Source organism: Phoenix dactylifera, chromosome 2, assembly GCF_009389715.1.
Source record: "Phoenix dactylifera cultivar Barhee BC4 chromosome 2, palm_55x_up_171113_PBpolish2nd_filt_p, whole genome shotgun sequence".
NCBI classification, from domain to species: Eukaryota; Viridiplantae; Streptophyta; class Magnoliopsida; order Arecales; family Arecaceae; genus Phoenix; species Phoenix dactylifera.
This window is the reverse complement of record NC_052393.1, coordinates 16,416,702-16,435,371: the sequence shown is the minus strand read 5'-3', so window position 1 is coordinate 16,435,371 and position 18,670 is coordinate 16,416,702.

Below are 18,670 nucleotides of genomic sequence, written 5' to 3'. Positions count from 1 at the left end.
GTTGCCGATTGAAGATGACTCTCCGATACGCTCTGAAATAAGGGATGTAGCTCTGTCCTATATCTCTCAAAAACAATCAAATTAATTTTTAAAAAATTAAAATATATAAAAAATTATTGCAGAAATTATTAATAAATACATACAACTATATCTCTCGACTCCTCTCGAGATCCCACCTTAAATTAAATTACCTTGGATATGCAAGTCATCCATAACCTCCTGGCCTGGATGTTGCTGAGACTGGAACTCATGCTGAGACTCGGACTTGTGCTGCTGGGGCTGCTGGGATCGCATGGACTGAGCAGAAGAAGATCCCACCTGAGACTGCTGAATCGTTTTCCTCGGTGCATTTTGTTACCTAAGCAAGTACTTAAGCAATTGAAATCTGTTTTAAAATGCAAGAGTAACTAATTTATTTCTGCAAGTAATTTATTTGGCATCAATATTTAAAAATGCAAGAGTAAATAATTATTTCTAATTATTTTCCAGGTAATAAAAATGCAAGTAAAAATGCTTGGGGCCATGAGTGTCAAATGAAGGAAAGAGAACAAGATTTCCAGGTCTGCATCAATATTTCTGTGTATTATGGCATGCCTTCAAGAGTACGTTAACAGCATAATCATCCCATATCTCTCACTGCAAACTAAAACTATCTGAGAAAGAAGAAGCCATTATTATTAATGGAGAAAGAAACGATACCTGTGGCGAAGATAATAGGATAATGTTCTTGAAATTCTCTAATGTCTTCAAAATTCATGACATCAAATTTGGCTATAGTGATTTCAAGAGGCAAAGCAAGAAGAGAAGACCACTGTGGATATTAAACGAATAGAAGTATCTGCCACACAACAGCTGTATTTCATCTCAATATGTAATTATATCATGATCACAACCATAACCATAGAAATCATAACTACAGTCAAACACAGAGATCAGACGCCTGGGCCAAATAAAAACAGAACCGGAAATACAAAACCAATAAATTAATAGAGAACAGCAACCGAACAAGACCAATGTTCATCGATGCTCAGGATCACAAAACAAAAATGACAATTGCATGCAATATTGGTATTACTACAGCCCCATGTTCTCTAATTCATCTACTTTTAAGACTTACAATGAGTAATAGACATCGATCATGCCTGACCAGTCCAAATTCAAAACTCCATGACTGTTAAAATGTTTTAAAAACATAACAATGCTGTGATAGTATATATGTGGATGCAAAGTGAAAATAAGCACATAAATCACAATCCATAAAAAAAGAATAAGCAGATTAGGCCAGAGCAGACAGAAAATTTCAAGCATCTAATTGCAAACAGTGGATGAAGCACAAACCTTTTCTCCAACTAGACATTGAGGTGTAGAAGAATGAAGTTTCAACAACTACTAATAAGTTACCCATGAGATTTGCAAGCTGCATTAAGCTCCCGACCTCCTCTCTTCTCTTGTTGCATGCAGAGTATGAAGTTCCTTACCATCTATAATCACTGAAGGCTAATTTATATTTCAAGAACAAATTTAAATATGAAGGTTAAATTCTATAATACTACTAATAGTTCATGTCCGGCTAATTTGAATGATTGGTGTTCACTGTTTGTGTCCACAGTCTGATAGGCAGAACTTGTACAATAAGAGCCGGTGCCTCCACCAAAATAATTCCAAGATCAAAGATCATTCATTACACATGACAACATAATATTCTTGTAATTATGAAAGGAGAGAATCCAAAATAACATACTGCAAAGCATAGGGAATGACAACATAATATTCATACGCTACTAGTAGAAAAGTCAGTATCGGTAACAGCTTACAAAGATACTCAAATGGAAAGAGCTATAAACAATGGTGCAAAAAATGTACACCTATTGAGAGCATTGTAAATAAAATAGTTCATGTATCTATTTTCTGTAATAAAAGTTCCAACACAATTGTCATTATAGGGGGTAGCCTCTTATTTGAAAGGAGCAATTTTCGTAAAATTACTTCTGATGGTCACAAATGTGTGGAAACAATGCAAAAGTAATGGTGATGATCTTATTCTAAAAAAAAAAAGAATAATCAGAGTTGCTGCATATATTAGGTTGCTATAATATATTTTTTTTTTCTTGGTTGTCGTATTACAAATAATGAGTTTCGCAGATTACTGCCTAAAGTGAATTATGGAGGGGGTAAGTTTCTTCTCAATCAGATCTTCTATTTAGGGCAACACCAACTTCAAATTCTTGCTATAGGACATGAGTACCTATCATGAACAATTGTAATTTAGAACATCTTTATGCTTAAAATAATTTATAGATAAAAAGATTAGTTAGTTTAGTTTTATGTTTTGTGTTTATTTACGTCAGAATAAAATTGCTTTTTAGGTCTGGCAGTCATTTATTTATGCCAAAATAAAAGTGTATTTTAGTCACTACTAAATGCTACTTAAAGTTCTATATATATATATATATATATATATAGAATTATTGTGAAGATGCAAATATAAGGAGTTGGCACGGAAGGGGAGGAATTGGGACACATCACCTTTCCTTAAAAACCCGGAAAAGTGAATAAAGAGACTAGGTTATGTGATATGTCTAAAGCTATAAGCATATGTAGGAGAAATAATAAAAAGGAGGAAAAACTATATCCTCACTCCTATCTTTTATGTGTATAGAGCCAAAGCAGACACTGCTCACCAAACAAGGTCACTTATCCAAGGATAAGAAATGTCCTACAACCTACTAATCCCTATTTAAGGTAATCGTTGGAATATAATTAAGCCTTCAAAATTCATGGCTTCCTTATGGTATCCATACCATAAATCCTAAATTCTGTAACGATAACATGGTCAAGACATTTTTTCGGTAGGCTGGAAGCTCATCTTGCCTCATGCCTTGAGGCAAAGTTCTTTGAAAATGCCTTGAGGCTCATGGGGGAGGCTACATATAATGTGACACCTAGATCCAATGGAAGTCTCAATGATGGTCGACTTATCCTTCAAAATGATGGAAAAGTACTTTGAAAGTGCCATCAGTGCCAGCTAAACCAGGTATTTTATCTTAGAATATGCCCTTCACCACAAAGTGCAAAAGGTGAAAGCAAAAGATTTCCATCAATAAAAAAAGTATAGCCTATGACAATGATATGTTTTTGATATTTTGTTCTTGTAATTGTGCTGCTTTCTTTTGAGTATGAAATCATTTTACTAAATGAAAATGGTGAACACAGAGAAAAATATCCATCGTTGGAGCTATGAGAGTGTGAAATGCAGCCTATGAGAATAGTCATTGCCACACCGATGTTTAGAAGTGTAGAACTCTAAGAATATCTGATTGGTGGTAATAAGGAATCAAAAGTTCGGCACAAGCATTAGCAGCAAACCTTGTAAAATTATCATTTAAACATGGAACCACTGACATAACATAAATTGTGTCTGTCTACTCACTGAATGTGTAACGACATTCTCTGAGCATCAATAGTTTAGGAGCTGGCAGACCAGCTGATTAAATCAGGTCTGATTGGAACCACCAGGACATTGTTTGGCAAGGTTGGTTCTTCTAGTAATCCATATGAACAGATCAAACCAGCAAGTTCCAAGCAGATAGGCCAGGTTGCATATCAGTGGCATGTTTGATTTATTAAAAGACTGTGCTGAAAGCATCAGCCAAGGTTCAAGCGAATGACATTAATTTGGCATAGAATCACTCAATCACCAAACAATAAATCTAATTGCAACCACTAGGGCATTTAAATGTAGTAAAACTTTAATATTAAAGCACCATCAGCTAACAAAAACTATAGCAGCATTGTTTAATTCAACTAAAATGGAGCAGACAATTAGAACATTTTGGACTGGACATAAACCTATCAATTCAATGCCTATCCCAGATTGACAACATTGGGCACGTGTTCAAGCCAAAATATTGCACAAGCATGGGGATGCTTGCAGATGTGTTAGGCTGTGAGCTCCTAACACCTATGTTAGGACTCAAGATCTACAAGGGAAAAAGAAAAATGAACAAAGAAACCCTAGATCTACGACAGGCGATCATTACCTTCTTTCTGAGGCCCGAAGTCCCGGGCTTCTGCCCCTCAAAAGGAGACGTCTCCTTCCGAGTCACCGTAAACATCACCATTTTCTCCTTCTTTTTGTCGAGATTGCGATCAAGATCGACAGAGCGGGCGAGAGGTGGGGAAAGAAAGGAAAGATAGACACGGGAGCAACGACGGAGGACGTGTGGTGACGAGAAGCGAGCACGGATTTAAAGATCCAGAACATCTAGAATTTAAAGATCGAAGCAAGAGAAGAAGATCCCAAACCTGGCCTTGTCCCTGTCCTTGCCGGCTCCAAACTTCAAACGCCGCGGAGGAGAGATGCGAGAGGCGGGAGATATCCACAGAGAGGAGGCCAACGGAGAGGGGGAGGAGGGGAAGGAGATACGGCGGAGGAACGCGATTTGGGGTCGCTCGAAGGAGGGGAATGGCTGAGATCGGCGGAGGGAGGGGGGAGTCGGTCGGCGTAAGCTAGCTAGGGATAAGGGATTTAAGGCGGGGGAGGGAGAGGGTCGATCAGGTTTTGTCGTGGGAGATATGAAGTCCGACGACGCTTATAAGCGTCGTCGCATTTCTCCCTTATGCCGACGCTTATAAGCGTCGGTGATTCCATAAAAAGCGTCGGCGGAAGATTTGTTACCGACGCTTTCTCAAAGCGTCGGCATTTACTGTTGCAAGAAAAAAAATTGCCGACGCTTTTATCTAGCGTCGGCAATTTAAAGTCAGCAAACAGCTTTTTTGTTGTAGTGTCCTAATAAAAGTCCTGTCTTTTTTCTCAACCATATTGAGAATCATATATTTTTTCCTCTAAATCCTCTCTTTGGTCTATAAAAGTAACCACTGCCTCCTTCATAGTATCCATCTTCGAGAATTCTTAATTAGAATGGTTAATCGAACTCTTCTGAAATTTTTTTTTTTGCTATTTTTAGCCACAAAATCTTGTCGGAGTCGAGGAGAGCAACCATCTTGGCAAGAAGATATTGAATAGGACACTCTATCCCAAAGTTCATAAATTGAGGAGTTGATTGGTGTTCTTGTACTTAAGTTTGAGACTGATAGAGATAAGAAGTCCGGTACACAATCACCTATATAGATGATATTTATTTATAACATGTATCGATAATTTTATGATTTGCACTATTTGTTGTGTGACTGCTGATTGATTTTTGACTTAACTATATCAATATAAATTTATTTATTATATAGATATATCAAATCAGTGATTATGGTTGCTTGGATTATTTTTTTGGTTGTTTGAAAAATGATGTTGATTATTTTGGCATTTGGGCATGAAATATAATAAAAAAATATATTTTTTTGGTATGAATAAAATTGAATGATTTGATTGTAAAATGAATGAATTTGGACAAGACATGTTATGGATTGCTAGTCATATGCTGAATCGTGACACATTGGTTTACCACCTCGGGCTGAAGTATGGATATTCTGGTTTGCCATTGTGGATCGAAATATAGATATTTTGATTTGCCATCGCGGGCCGAAGCATGGATATTTTAATTTGCCACTCCAGCCGAAGTGCGGATATTATGATTTGCCACTATGGGCCAAAGCATAGAATTTTGGTTTGCTAGTCACAGGCTAAAGCGTGACCATGAATTGTACAAATCGGAAAGATAATGATTGATCAAAAATCTAAATAAAAATAAAAGATTAAAAATATAAAACCACTGTATAATAATATCTTAAATATTTTTTTTGAAATGAGTTGTATGTTTGATGACGTATATTTATGGATACATATGTATATAAATTTATTCGAGTTAGTCTGAATAATCGGTATAAAATTTTATGAGTTTGCATGTATGTTAATATGATTTATAGTTAATTTTTATTTTAAATTTACTATGCTTATATTGGTGTGAGTGTGTGAGATTCTTACTAGGCTGTAAAGCTTACACCACCATTTTTCTTTTTCTTTTAGCATCCTAGGATGTGTAGTTTCGGATGGTTGAGTATGGAGTTCGAGTAATGAAGTTATTAGTTAGTTAGTTATTTTTCTGATACCAAATAATATTTAAAAATTTTATGCACTACAAAAAGACTTGTCTTTTCCGGCGGTTTTTAGAGCCTATACCGATGCTTATAAGTGTCGGTAATTTTGGCGTCGACGTTTTTCTAAAGTATTGCAAAAGCAACGGCAATAACGGAAGCTTTACCGATGCTTTAAAGCATCGACAATATTTATTCTAATAACGCTTTAAAGCATCATTAGAGTTATTTTTAAAAAAGATATTTAAAAAACCTAATTAATTTTTCTGGGGGCTGAAAAAAAAGCTTGAATCTAGTTGGAGAGAGATATTAACAAACATTCTAACTTCTGCTTCTCCATTACTAGTTCGTTCTGATTCTTCTTATTCTAATAGCACAAGATAGATAACCCCAGAAGTTAGAATAAAAAAATAAAATTAGAAAAGGAATAACACAATAAGAACAACAAATGCCCAATTTATATGATGTTTCTTTTACAAATTACAATTTATATGATGTTTCTTTTATAAATTACAATCGGAGAGACCGATCAATGGGTTCTTTCGAATTTCATTTCCATCTCCATCACATTCTCGTTTTTGTTTCTTTTCTTCTTCTATTCCGTCCATCGCAGTCACAGCAGGGGACTCCGCTTGACGTCTCTACCCTGGCGCCCTCACCGATGCCATTGCAGTCTAATGCCTTCCGCCCTGGATTGCAACGACGACCTCCTGACCTATGACTTCCAGCGCAGGCAGCAGCTCTGGCCCTTCGTCCAAGATCCCAAAGAGCAAACCTGAGCCTTCAATGCCACTGCCACCATCCTCAACTCCGGTACCGCGACCCCGACGCCTAGGAGCTCTTCATGGGCTTCTGCCACCGAGAGATCCTTGTCTCCGCATCATCTATTGTCCACACCGATGGCTCCTCCTTCCCCTACTCCACCCCCAACAACTCCGCCACCTCCTTCTCCAGCTTTTCCAATCCCAACCTCAAGTACCCCATCGAGGTCGTCGGCGACCTCTCCCAGATCAACATCTAGATCTCCACCGGTGGTGCTTTCTTCGGCTCCCCTCCTCCTCTCTCTCTCTCTCTCTCTCTCTCTGACTGTGGCTAGGGTTTCGTCGCCTTGGGGGATTGGCATTTTATAGGGGGACTTGGCAGTTGAGCATCAAGCTTGGACCATTGGATTCCAACGACGCCTTTAAGCATCGTCTAGCCAAGTGTTCCACCTAGGGGAGTGCGTAGGTGTCAGATGACGCTTATAAGCACCGTCTTAGGTTAGTTTTTAAGGAGTTTAAGAAGAAAGTTGGTGTTAAGTAGGGGGTTTAGTGAGTAGGACTCCGACGATGCTTTTAAGCGTCGTCTGCTCATTTCTCTCTTTGGCCTCCGACGAAGTTTAGAAGTGTCGTCTTACAATTTGTTTTAGACAACGCTAATTAGCAACGTCTTAGTTTAATCCCTGCCGACGTTACTTAGAAGCGTCGGCAAATTTTGGCGTCGGAGCCAAACTTACCGACATTTCTACCTACCGTCGGCATGTATATGTTGACATTGCTCCTTTCTTCTATAGTGATAATTGAACAAGTATAATTATTTGATTACAATGGATCTATTTAGTTGGATATTCGATTATTCACTATTGATTTAATTTTTTAAAATTATTAAAGATTATTTATTTTAAATTTTGTATGATTTTTAAGGAATTGCACTTTGATATGGCCACGCATGTGTTTGGGGCGTGACATTAAGCTCGAGAAGTCACGCTAGACTGTTCTCTCTGTCGATCACACTAATTCTTGCAAGGGGTGGCAATTTTCTAATGCTAGATGATAATAGTGATGAAGCTGGTGCTCCCATCATTACCCTTCATTAATGCCGTCATAATATCATATTGTGCAACGAAACAATCACTATACTATTAACGACGGCTGAGTTTCCCTCTCAAGGATTTAAGCTGGACGGAGCATGAAATTTTGTCATTTCTTAAGAAACTTGTTCTCGATATATGTGGTCGCCATCCCTGTACCTTCTTTTTTTGTTTCGCCATCCCCTCATGGCCTCCTGGCTCTCTCTTCGGCAACAATTTACCAACAGTGCCACCAAGTAACCAATTTTCTAGTGATGGCGGCACCAGCGGATGTAGAATATTATTCTATTCTATATACATACGGTGAGTCCTTGATAGATAGCGAATATGAAAGTTGTCTTGTCACCAATGGTCAGCATAACCGCCCCATGAAAGGTGATTACTGGTTGCGTTTTCCATGCATCGCACCCCGCAACCACCGTATGCATGGTGTTGTGCTCGCCATCAATGGCAAGGTAAATCTATTCTCATTGAGCTATAATAGCTTCTTCTTTTTTTATTCTTCTATTCTCTCTCTCTCTCTCTCTCTCTTTCTTTTCTGGCTTACAGCCTCTGAACCAGGATTTCTTTTTATCCCCCGGCCCCTACCCGGGTCTGCCTCACCCTCATTTGGTGGGATGTGTTCTCTAAATCATCAACATAATGAAGCATAATCTGTGCTTTGTTGACTTTACAAAATATCTTATCTCCTTAGAGGCATCTTATGAAATTGGAATAATATTGCAAAGTACTTTCATAGTCACATTCTTTTTTGATAAGTTATAGTCATATTCTTTCATGTATCCATCTATCACTTATGGTAGTTCAATATTACTTGCACATGTTCATAGATTATGCAAGGCTTTGCCCAAAAATTAACATAATTTCCTAGGCTTAAGCCTGCCTCGGGCTTGCTGAATATTTATTCCAATTTTAAAAATTACTTAAAATGCTTAAAAATGCTGAGTATGACCGACAACAAATAGCAATTTCAACACTCAATAACTAAAATAAGATACTCTAAGATTCTAGATCTTCTCCCTTAAGTTTACATATTAACAAAATCTCAGAGCTAATCATAAAAAATAAGGATTAAAATGTTTCAGGCCGGGTCGGGCTAGGCTTTAATCTCCATGCCCAAGGACGGTCCGTTTATCATGTAGCCTTATTTTTCAGGCCTGGCCAAGCCTGACGAATCTAAAACCTTGTCCCAAGCCCGCCCAAAAGGCTTCCAGCTTGAGCGGGCCACCATTTGTCTATGTATAAGCTGCCATAGAAAATTAATAGCTGCCATGGTAGACAAACTATTTTGGCAGATGATTGAGATCAGTTTTATGTGAGATTCATGAAACAAATCAGGTCCATCTTCAACATTGTCAAGTAGATAACAACCATCAACATGATTGTTGTAGGATAGAGGAGTTACAATTACATCCCTCTTTCAATGCAATCTTTGGATTATCGGTTATCGTAAACTATAATCTATTGATTGAACATTAGAACCCAAGTGCACTCGAAGAGTTAAAATCCAATATATTAGATTTACCAATTGTAACTTATGAAAATACGAAAGAGTATGTCACACTTTGAAATAAATATCTTTAATCATAATTGTTGTGGTTCAAATTTGGCCCGAGAGTGACCATGCCGGTGGAGTCGAGGGAGCCGCCGATAATTGGAAGGAAAAGACGGGAGCCACCTCCTGTGCAACAGCCGCGGACCTGCACAAAGCCTCACCGGTGTTTCCGGTGAGGGCCCTTCGACAATCAAGTTAAAGTGGGGTAAGTTTGGTCTAGCCAAAAGTCCATTCGAAGTTATCAGATCGAGCTATTTATAATCTCGGTAGAGTGGCCCAGGTGGCAGAGGCACTGTTAGCCCTCATCATGAGACAGCATGGCTCTGAGCCGGATGCCGCACAGCTTAAACTGGCTGGTGGCGTGCAGTACTGCCCGTTCTTAAGAACAATAGGGTGTTGACAGTTACGACAGGGTATGGCCGGAGTAGTCAAGGTGTCATCTGATTGATGAAGGCCGGTTATGAAGATGTGACACGGTAGTGTCGTGAAGTACGGCTGCGTAGGTTGGTGTAGGCCCGCACATGGGTGCGGTCGTTGGCGAGGCCGAGCTCATTAAGTAGTCGCGTCATGCGTTTGACGAGGTCGGCTTGGCGGGGGCTGAAAGTAGCTCGGCTTTTCGGGTTCCGAGACGTGCTTGGTGGAGCGCCCCAAGCTCGAGGGTCGGGGCGTACAGCTGGAATAGGCGCCCCGAGCTTGGTCGGGGTGGGCGGCGAATGTTTGGAGGTACTCGAGCTTGGTCGGGGTAGTCGGCGAATATCTGAAGTTGGTGGAGCTTTTGGCAGAGTCCCGAAGTCGAGCTGATTCTGGGCCGAAGTAAAGATTCAGCTGATTGTCGTTGACGTTTACTGGGCCGAAACTGGACAGCCTTTTAGTTGTGGGCTGGACGATCCATTTTTCTCCCTATCAATAATGTTTAGAACTAAGTTATGTTGCTATGCCCATATGGCCAATTCTTAGCTCATGAATTGATGTGTGAGGATTCATGTGGACATATATTTAGTCCCACTCAGAAGATTTTGGATGCTAATATAAAGTTAAAGAACCCAAATAATACCTTATGGTTAGCATTCTTGGGAGAGATTTTGAGTCGTTATAAATGGTATTAGAGTAGATTTAGCCCATGGTCTATGTGAATTAGGAGACACTAGCACGGGTCCATTGAGGCTAAAGATAGACAAGACATGATGCTTGTGATTGAATTTGAATGAATTTGGATCCTTAACATGGCGAGGACGCCAGAGCTTAAACGAAAAAAGTATACTATGATCCGTATGTATATATATTTAGTCTCACATCAATTGTGTATTGAATGAATCTTGGATACTTATAAAGAACCAAGAAACTTAAATAGTATATTCCAGCTAGCCTTTTTGGGTGAGATCTTAAGTTGTTACATGATAGAAACAAATTTAGTTACAGCAAATCATGGTGTTTAGATGTATTGCATGTTAAGATTAGAACTACAATTAAGTTTGCCTGCATATGCAATTGCACACATGAACAAGAGGGAGCTAATTAGAAAGGGTTTGATGAAAACATGGGAACTTTAGATATATAGAGAGAGAGGGGAGAGAGAGATCCTCTCTCCTTCAACATAAAAGAAAAGATAACTTGCTTAGTCATAGATTGCCCTATCATGCAGTTATGCAAGGGTTATAGGAGCACCAAGCGATGATAAAAGAGGAAATTCATAAGGTTTGTAAAGCAGGTTTTGCTTCTTGGTCTTGTTCTTCATTTGCCGGCTTTGCTAGAAATGGGGATAGATAAATAACTTCTATTAATTTTTCTCCTTTTTAATTTTTTTGAAAAAAAAGAGAGAGATGAGGGAAAAAGAAGCAAGAATGTAGCTTGGGGTCTCAGGAATCTGTGGGAAAAGAATCCCCCTTTGCATACCTTGGGATCTAAAATTTTATTTTATTCTTTTGGATAAAAAATAAAAGTGATACAACACAAGGACATCCCAGGCTCTCGCACTACCATGCTTTATTATGTCGTTATGATTGAATCTGATGTTCTAGTTTTGATATGATAAGACTACTAAATTGAAAAAATTAACGTATTGTAAAAATAAAAGAACTCCTTTTCTTTTCCTCTCATCTTGGCTTAGTAATATGGAAAGAAGAAAAGATAGATCGAATGTAAGAATATATAAGAGATGCAAATCATGAAAGATAATATAATTGTTTTTAAGTTGGACAAGGGTGATGGTTGACAAAGATGCATGTAATCTCCTACAAGCTATATCATTTCACTCAAAAGTAGTTCAAAGTGTCAATTGACAGTTTTGCTATTATAGTAGTTCTCTTGTGTACAAATATATGCATGCCTTTCATGTTAAAGTATATATGAACCTTTTATTAAATATTGTAAATAGACATTGCTTCTTCTTTTTTTTTTCCTTTTTTTTTTAATCAACACCCAGGATTTGAACTTTGGACCACATGGACATCACTAGTTGTTATCAATACTAACAAGTGTCGTACCCATTAAGATGTTCGTTGCCTCCTATATAATGCATGAAAAACATGAGATCCATAAGGAACTACCTTCTTCAGTGATTCTAATGTCCTTAAAGTTATTTTTTTTTTTTATCATATGAGATGTTGTCTAGTATCTTGGTGTGACATGACCTTTTCTCTGAGAAGTCCATGAAAACTGAGTAGACCAATGCATGAATATGTATATGTATATGTGTGTGTATGTGTGTCTATATATATATATATATATATATATATATATATATATATATATATATATATATATATATATATATATATATATATAACTTCATGATTTTCTTAATTTATTTTGTGCTAATTATTTAAATTCACAAGGTTGTAGAAATCCCAATAATTGGTAGAAGGTAGTGAAGGCTATGATAACAAGAGCTAAATTGCCTATGGAAGGAGATGGGGGTGCAAAAAAGTCTCCTAGTGCTTCTTATTTGTTATGGTTTGTTATTAACAACAATTTGTAACTGCTATTCCCAATGCCTAGTTCTCTCAACCCAGCTAAGCCATAATCCCAAACTAGTTAGGGTTGGCTAATGATTAGTTGTAATAACCAACTAATTGTAAATGGGTTCCCAATTCATTATTTTTTATAATGTCCAATGATTAATGGTCGTAATTAAACAGCTGGCTATGACAATCCCATCTCGAAATGTCTTGATTTCTAAGAAAAAAAAAGAGAAGCCATATAGTCACAATGCTAATAACAGCCAATTGTCATGAAATGAGATTTTTATGTAGAATTTTATGAATATCTAAGCACATAATTCTAGAGTAAGCTTTTACTAAAAATTTTTCCTGATGCGTAATTTTGCCACTGTATTTATCTTTGATCTTCTAGTAATTTTCTTCAAGCACGCCGAAACAAGTTCTTATCATGAATTTGAATAGAGCCAGTGTTGATCTCCCATTTTAGAGTATTTTGTGTGTCAAGCTTAGATAAGTGACAATTAACTCAACCAGCCTGTTAGCCTTTATTTGACACAATGACTGGCATTTTGATTTTAAAAAAAACTTATTTTATATATATATATATATATATATATATATTCTTAATTATGTACCGCCTATAAAACATAAGTATTTGTATCAGTTATCTAGAGATAAATAAGTGTTTTAAAGCGACAAAATACTATGGTTGTCTTCTTTTAGATCCTCAAAGGAACATTCAATAGTTTCAGATGTTCGGAGGGGCATACATGCAATTTCCAAACTTTTCTTAAATGGATATAAATGTACATTAATCTTTTGTAAATAGAAGACAAATAAATACTTTTTGAAAGCAATATATACAAAAGTAATTGAATCATCAAAAATCTCTTGTTTGTTCTTCATAGCCTCCATACAAACTTCTTGCTCATGATGTTGTAGACTTAAAGTACACGTACACTTGGTAATGGACATGTACAGTCGGCCAATGTCTCGGTAACACCAAAATCCCCAAACAATAGATCAACAACTATTGTCATTTATGCTTATAAAGAATAGTGACCATTCACTACAAGAAAAAGGAGCATTAGCGACGCTTTTTAAGATCTTTATCGTCGTTTATAAGCGTCGGTAAAGATTCGTCCGACGCTACCAAAAGCGTCGCCGAAGCGTCGGCGATACCTGAGTAGAAAAAATTTTTTCCGACGCTTTAGAAAAGCGTCGTAAAAAGTCAGTTTTTAGCGACGGTTAAAAACATCGCTAAAAGCCTCAAATTTTTTAAAAAAAATATTTTCTTCAGAAGACGAGCCACCAGCGAGGACGAAGATGAGCCGGAGCTCGATCCCTTAGCAGCTGCCCTAACCTCGGCGTCGAAGCCAAGAAAGTGGATTACTCGGGAGGCTACAACTCACCATGCGATTGTTATCAAGAAACTACAAGAACCTCAACTCACCATGGATTATTTGGGAGGCTGCAACACCAGAGTCTCCTTCTTGCCGCCTCTCTTCCGCTATAGCCACCGCCGCTGCTCGTGTCTCCTTCCCGTGCTCGAAGGCCCTCCTCCGCCTGATTCAATCATGGCCGAGCAAACCGAGAAGGCATTTCTGAAGCAACCGAAGGTGTTTCTCTACTCAAAGAAGGCTGGAAAGGGAAAGAGGCCTGGTAAGGGTGGGAACAGATTTTGATAGAGGGAGGAGTTTGGAGAGAGGACCGGAGGAGACCTGTAAGCTATTGGAAGCTCCTGATCAAGCCCCATCCATGGGAACCACCACTTGCATAGATGGGACTTGACCCATGTACGGGAAAGAGGAATATTCTTTCCAAACACTATCATAACAAATCTAGAATGAAGAACAAGAACAGGTTGCTCACCCAAAAGAAGGAAGGCCCCAGTGACGACGGCATCTCGAAGAGCACCATACGAACCCTGTGGACGGCCCCAATGACGACCTCGGAGCCATCGCCAAAGTACGCCCTCTTCCTGACAGAGTTGCCGAGGCCGACGACGCCGTCGGCGAAGCTCCAAGGGGAGCGGGCGGCTGGAGGGTCGGCAGGGTCACCAACGACGAAGAGGGAGAGCTTAAGGAGGGAGGAATCGGGCATGGCGGCTGGGACTGAGAGGGAAGAGATCTGACAATGAGAGGAGAAGAGGAGAGGAGAGATTTTAAGGGATTGATGTTGGCGCAGGGGGTAGCTAGGGCATCGATCGAGAGGGGGGTGAGCGGTTGTGAAGGGAGTTGGCCTCCGACGATGCTTTTAAGCGTCATCTTAGGTCCAGACTTTCGGCGATGCTTTTAAGTATCGTCTTAGGTCCCGATTTACCGACGCTTCTAAAAAGTATCGGCAAATTTTGGCGCTGAACCAAAATTTTCCGACGCTTCCTCATAGTGTCGGAAAAAAAGCGTCGGAAAATCTCGCTTTTTCTGTAGTGATTGTTTGCTTGAATTATTGTTTGCCAAATAGAAAATGATTTTACTAGCTGGCATAGATATTGAAATCTAAATAAAGAGCAAAAATGTTTACCAATAGCTGTCATTCTTATTATATAACAGCATCTATGACCAAATTATATATATAACGACCATCGGATAATGATCACTGTTTTGACTTTTTTTTTTGCTTAGAATCAAGATTTGTGACATAATTAGAGGCCTCTGAAATCGTTATACATCATGACATTATAACAGCCATTATTTTAAATCTTTGTTTTAAACCCTAACGGGCCATTACAACATTATATAGAACCGAAACTCCAAGAACACATGCACTTGGAAACTAACACGGCGGCAATGGATAAGAGCACCATGCATAAGAATAGGCTTCAGATGGTGCAGACGTTGCTCCCAAAGGCCTCTTTTTCTAGGGGCCATGAACGCGGATGGGGACTGTCCCTATCTCCATGATGATCCAACTCTACCGTTAAAGCACTAATGGCCATCCAAGCCCTGCCCCACCAAGCCCAGAACACTCTTTCCCTTGTTTTTTTTTTGGGTAAACCACTCTTTCCCTTGTTTACCATGGGTACAAGCTATGAACAGCGTCCACCGGCTCTCGGCCTGTGATCTTTTTTTTTCTTTTTTTCTCTCAATCCGAAGAATAAAGCCTAAAGAATCCTCAAACCCACCAAGCCAAGCCTAGTGGCTTCCAAAGGCAACACAGAGTAAAACCCACCTTGTTCTTCTTCGTCGTCTTCTCTCTCTCTCTCTCTCGTTGAGAAGTAGGGCATGCAGTAGGCTTATTTGGTTCAGCCAAAACGAAAAGGTGGAATAGGAATAGAAATTTCTCTGCAATAGTTATTCTACAAGTTATTCCTTTTCTTTTCTTTTTTTTTTTATAAAAAAAGTGGAGTCGAAAAAGCCCGTATATAGGGTGGTACATAACGGGGTAAGCCCCTTCCCAGATATTTATAACCATCCAGACCCCAGTGTAGGCAGGATATGATCCTCAAGTTATTTTGTACAACTGCCAAATGACTTTTTCAACTTGGTAAGTTGGCACCTTTAATTGCAAGTCATTTCTGTTTTTCTGTGGCTAAAGTTCTTGGAGTCACTATGGACTATTTTTTAAAAGAAATGCTCCAGAAGCCTTTCTTTGGAATAGTTATTCCAGAAGTAACTATTGTGCCCTTATTCCTGTTTCATTCCAAATACTATGCCATCTTTCTTCGAGAACCAGATGCAACACCCTAGAGATATAGTCATAATTACTGTTGTTAGTAGCCTTTTAAGAGGAAAAGGGTGGGGTTGATGTGCTACACCGGTCAGGAGCCAGAGCCACAGGGCTACTCAGGCTCAGCCATGCAGAGAGCTAGCTAGCATTAGCAAAGAGCAAAGCAGAGTGATGCGCATCAGACGAGTTGTAACTCCATGACTGAGGTAGTGACAGCGAGAAATTATAATGGTCTGATAGAGATTTTTATCTACCACCATTCAGTCATCACCTGAGGATGACACCCAGCTCTGGCCGTTTCGAAAGCACTATAGCATCGGGGAGGGGGGTCGTAGGTTTTGGACGCAGCTAGAATGACCTGAGAGAGCTTTAAACTTCACAACGTCTCCTACATCATAGGCTCTAATCCAAGAAGTATATCTATCTGTAAGCTAGCAGGCTGTACTTCTACTTTTTTTTTTTTCTTTTTTGAATGAAAGCTAGTAGGTTGTAGTTGAAACTTGAAACACACCTGAACGGCTCTCTTATATATTCTTTCACAAACACGTCTATATTCTAATTGTATGCATAGATTCCTCGTACAACCCATGGCTTAAAACAGGGTCTTCTATTGTTGAAATGTATATCGTTAGGGTCCATTTGGTTGCTTGGGTTTGGTTAGGGTTCCCATTCATAGTGTGGTCCGGAGAAAGCGATGGAAGTTGAGGGGAAAGGGTGGGGAAATGGTCCCACTTATAATTTAAGTTAATGGACCCATTGGGCTTTCCGGGAGAAACCAACACATCTACCACACAAATCACTTGCTTCTATTAGCAGAAGAAGCTTTAAAAAATGGAAAATGCTTGCGTGCCCTCAGCTTACCCTGAACCGGTTTCATGTGAACAACTTGGGATGGAGTGGGCAATAAAGTCCTTCATGAACTACCTACCCCGTGTGTGGTGCACAAAAATCCAATTTGGATCTCCTTTTAGGTACTCGGATTAAGGGCTATGCCAAGAAGTACTCTCGAAAAATTTTCTCCATTGGTCCTCCTCTTGGTGTATTAATGATCTATATACATCATGGTCTTCCCCTTCTCTCTCTTTTTAAAGTGTGTTACCCCAAAGTAGAGTCAGGTATGTTTGATGCGGACTGAAATGACCGTGTGTTGGGTATCCCGGCCGGATTCGTGAGAAAACTTTGCTCAAAGAGAAAGAAAGGAAAGTCTTGTTACAAAGAATGAGATGATGGAGAATGTGGGCAACTTAGCGAGAAGGAAAAGAATTCTAATTAACTTTAAACATCACTGCAGATCCAAGGAAGAATACTACTCTACCGATTAATTGTAACAGATTTGGCTAAGCTGGTGTTGCTGCAGTAATTTTTTTTTTATCCGTGGTTCATATAAATGGGAGCGGTGGATGAGTAAATGCTTGTCAGGATACATATGGGTACGTGTCAGAAGTGGATCCCTTTGGGAGACCCATAAAGGTGAAAATATCTCTCAAACCAAGGAATGTGCCATTTTTTAGACGGTGGGATGGGGGGATTACGTGATCCTGTGGTCGGGATAATCTTATTCACAGTGCGGGAATAGAGGAAATTTCGGAGGTCCAAGGTAGCAGGGGGCCTAATGTGACGACAACCGTGACGGTGTTAAGGTTGGCTCGGCAATCGAGAAAAATGAAAAAAATAAAAGACGGCATGATGCTGCCTTGTCAACCTAAAGCACTGTACGACGGCCGACACGTAGCACAGTGATCACGCTCTGCCCGTCACGAGTTCGTCCCCTCCTCTTACATCGGACATTACCACCTAGTGACCAGAACATAGTAAGACCAAAAGGGTAATATCCTTTCATCTCCTCTTTCCACATTTCTCTCTCTAAATTAATGAAAATCTTAAATTACTTCCCATTGGAATAAATAAAAAGGGCCTCCTTTTAGAAAGAGCAGAGATAGGAGGGTGGTAGCATAATTTCATTTCGGCTCAGCAGAGGAGGGAAGGTGGGATGTTTGGGGAGGTCGGAGACATGGCATTGGAGGGACCATTTTAGCTCATACTAGCATTTTTTTGGAAAAATATTCCCATATTCAGCAGAAGAAATTATCAAAAAGGTGGAAGGGGCTTCCATCTCTAATTTTCCCATTTGAAATTAAGACAGAGTGTCAAAGTTTTTAGAGCCCTTTTGGTTGGAGGTAATCTAGCATCTAAAAATAAATTCCATATCAGATTACCATAATTCGTGGGAAAAGTAAATAAAAGAGATAGTAAAATAAGTAGCGGATTTCATGCTTATTGTTCTCATAGAGAAGATAAAATAAGTACCACCATGGAGGTATTATTCATTTTTCTATGTTGGATTACCGAATGGAGATAATCTTTAATTTTTTAATAAAAATACCTCCACCTATATTATACTAATATTATATTCATTTTATTATATAATTTATCTTAATATATTTGTTAATAAAAAATTATTAATTTTCCATAAGTCTAACATAGGATTTATTAATAATTAACATATTTATTTATATAACAAAACATATTAAAATTTGTTTATCACAAAAAGTATATTTTCTAATATATTTATGTCGACGGGCCATAAATAGATAATAAATGGATCGAGAA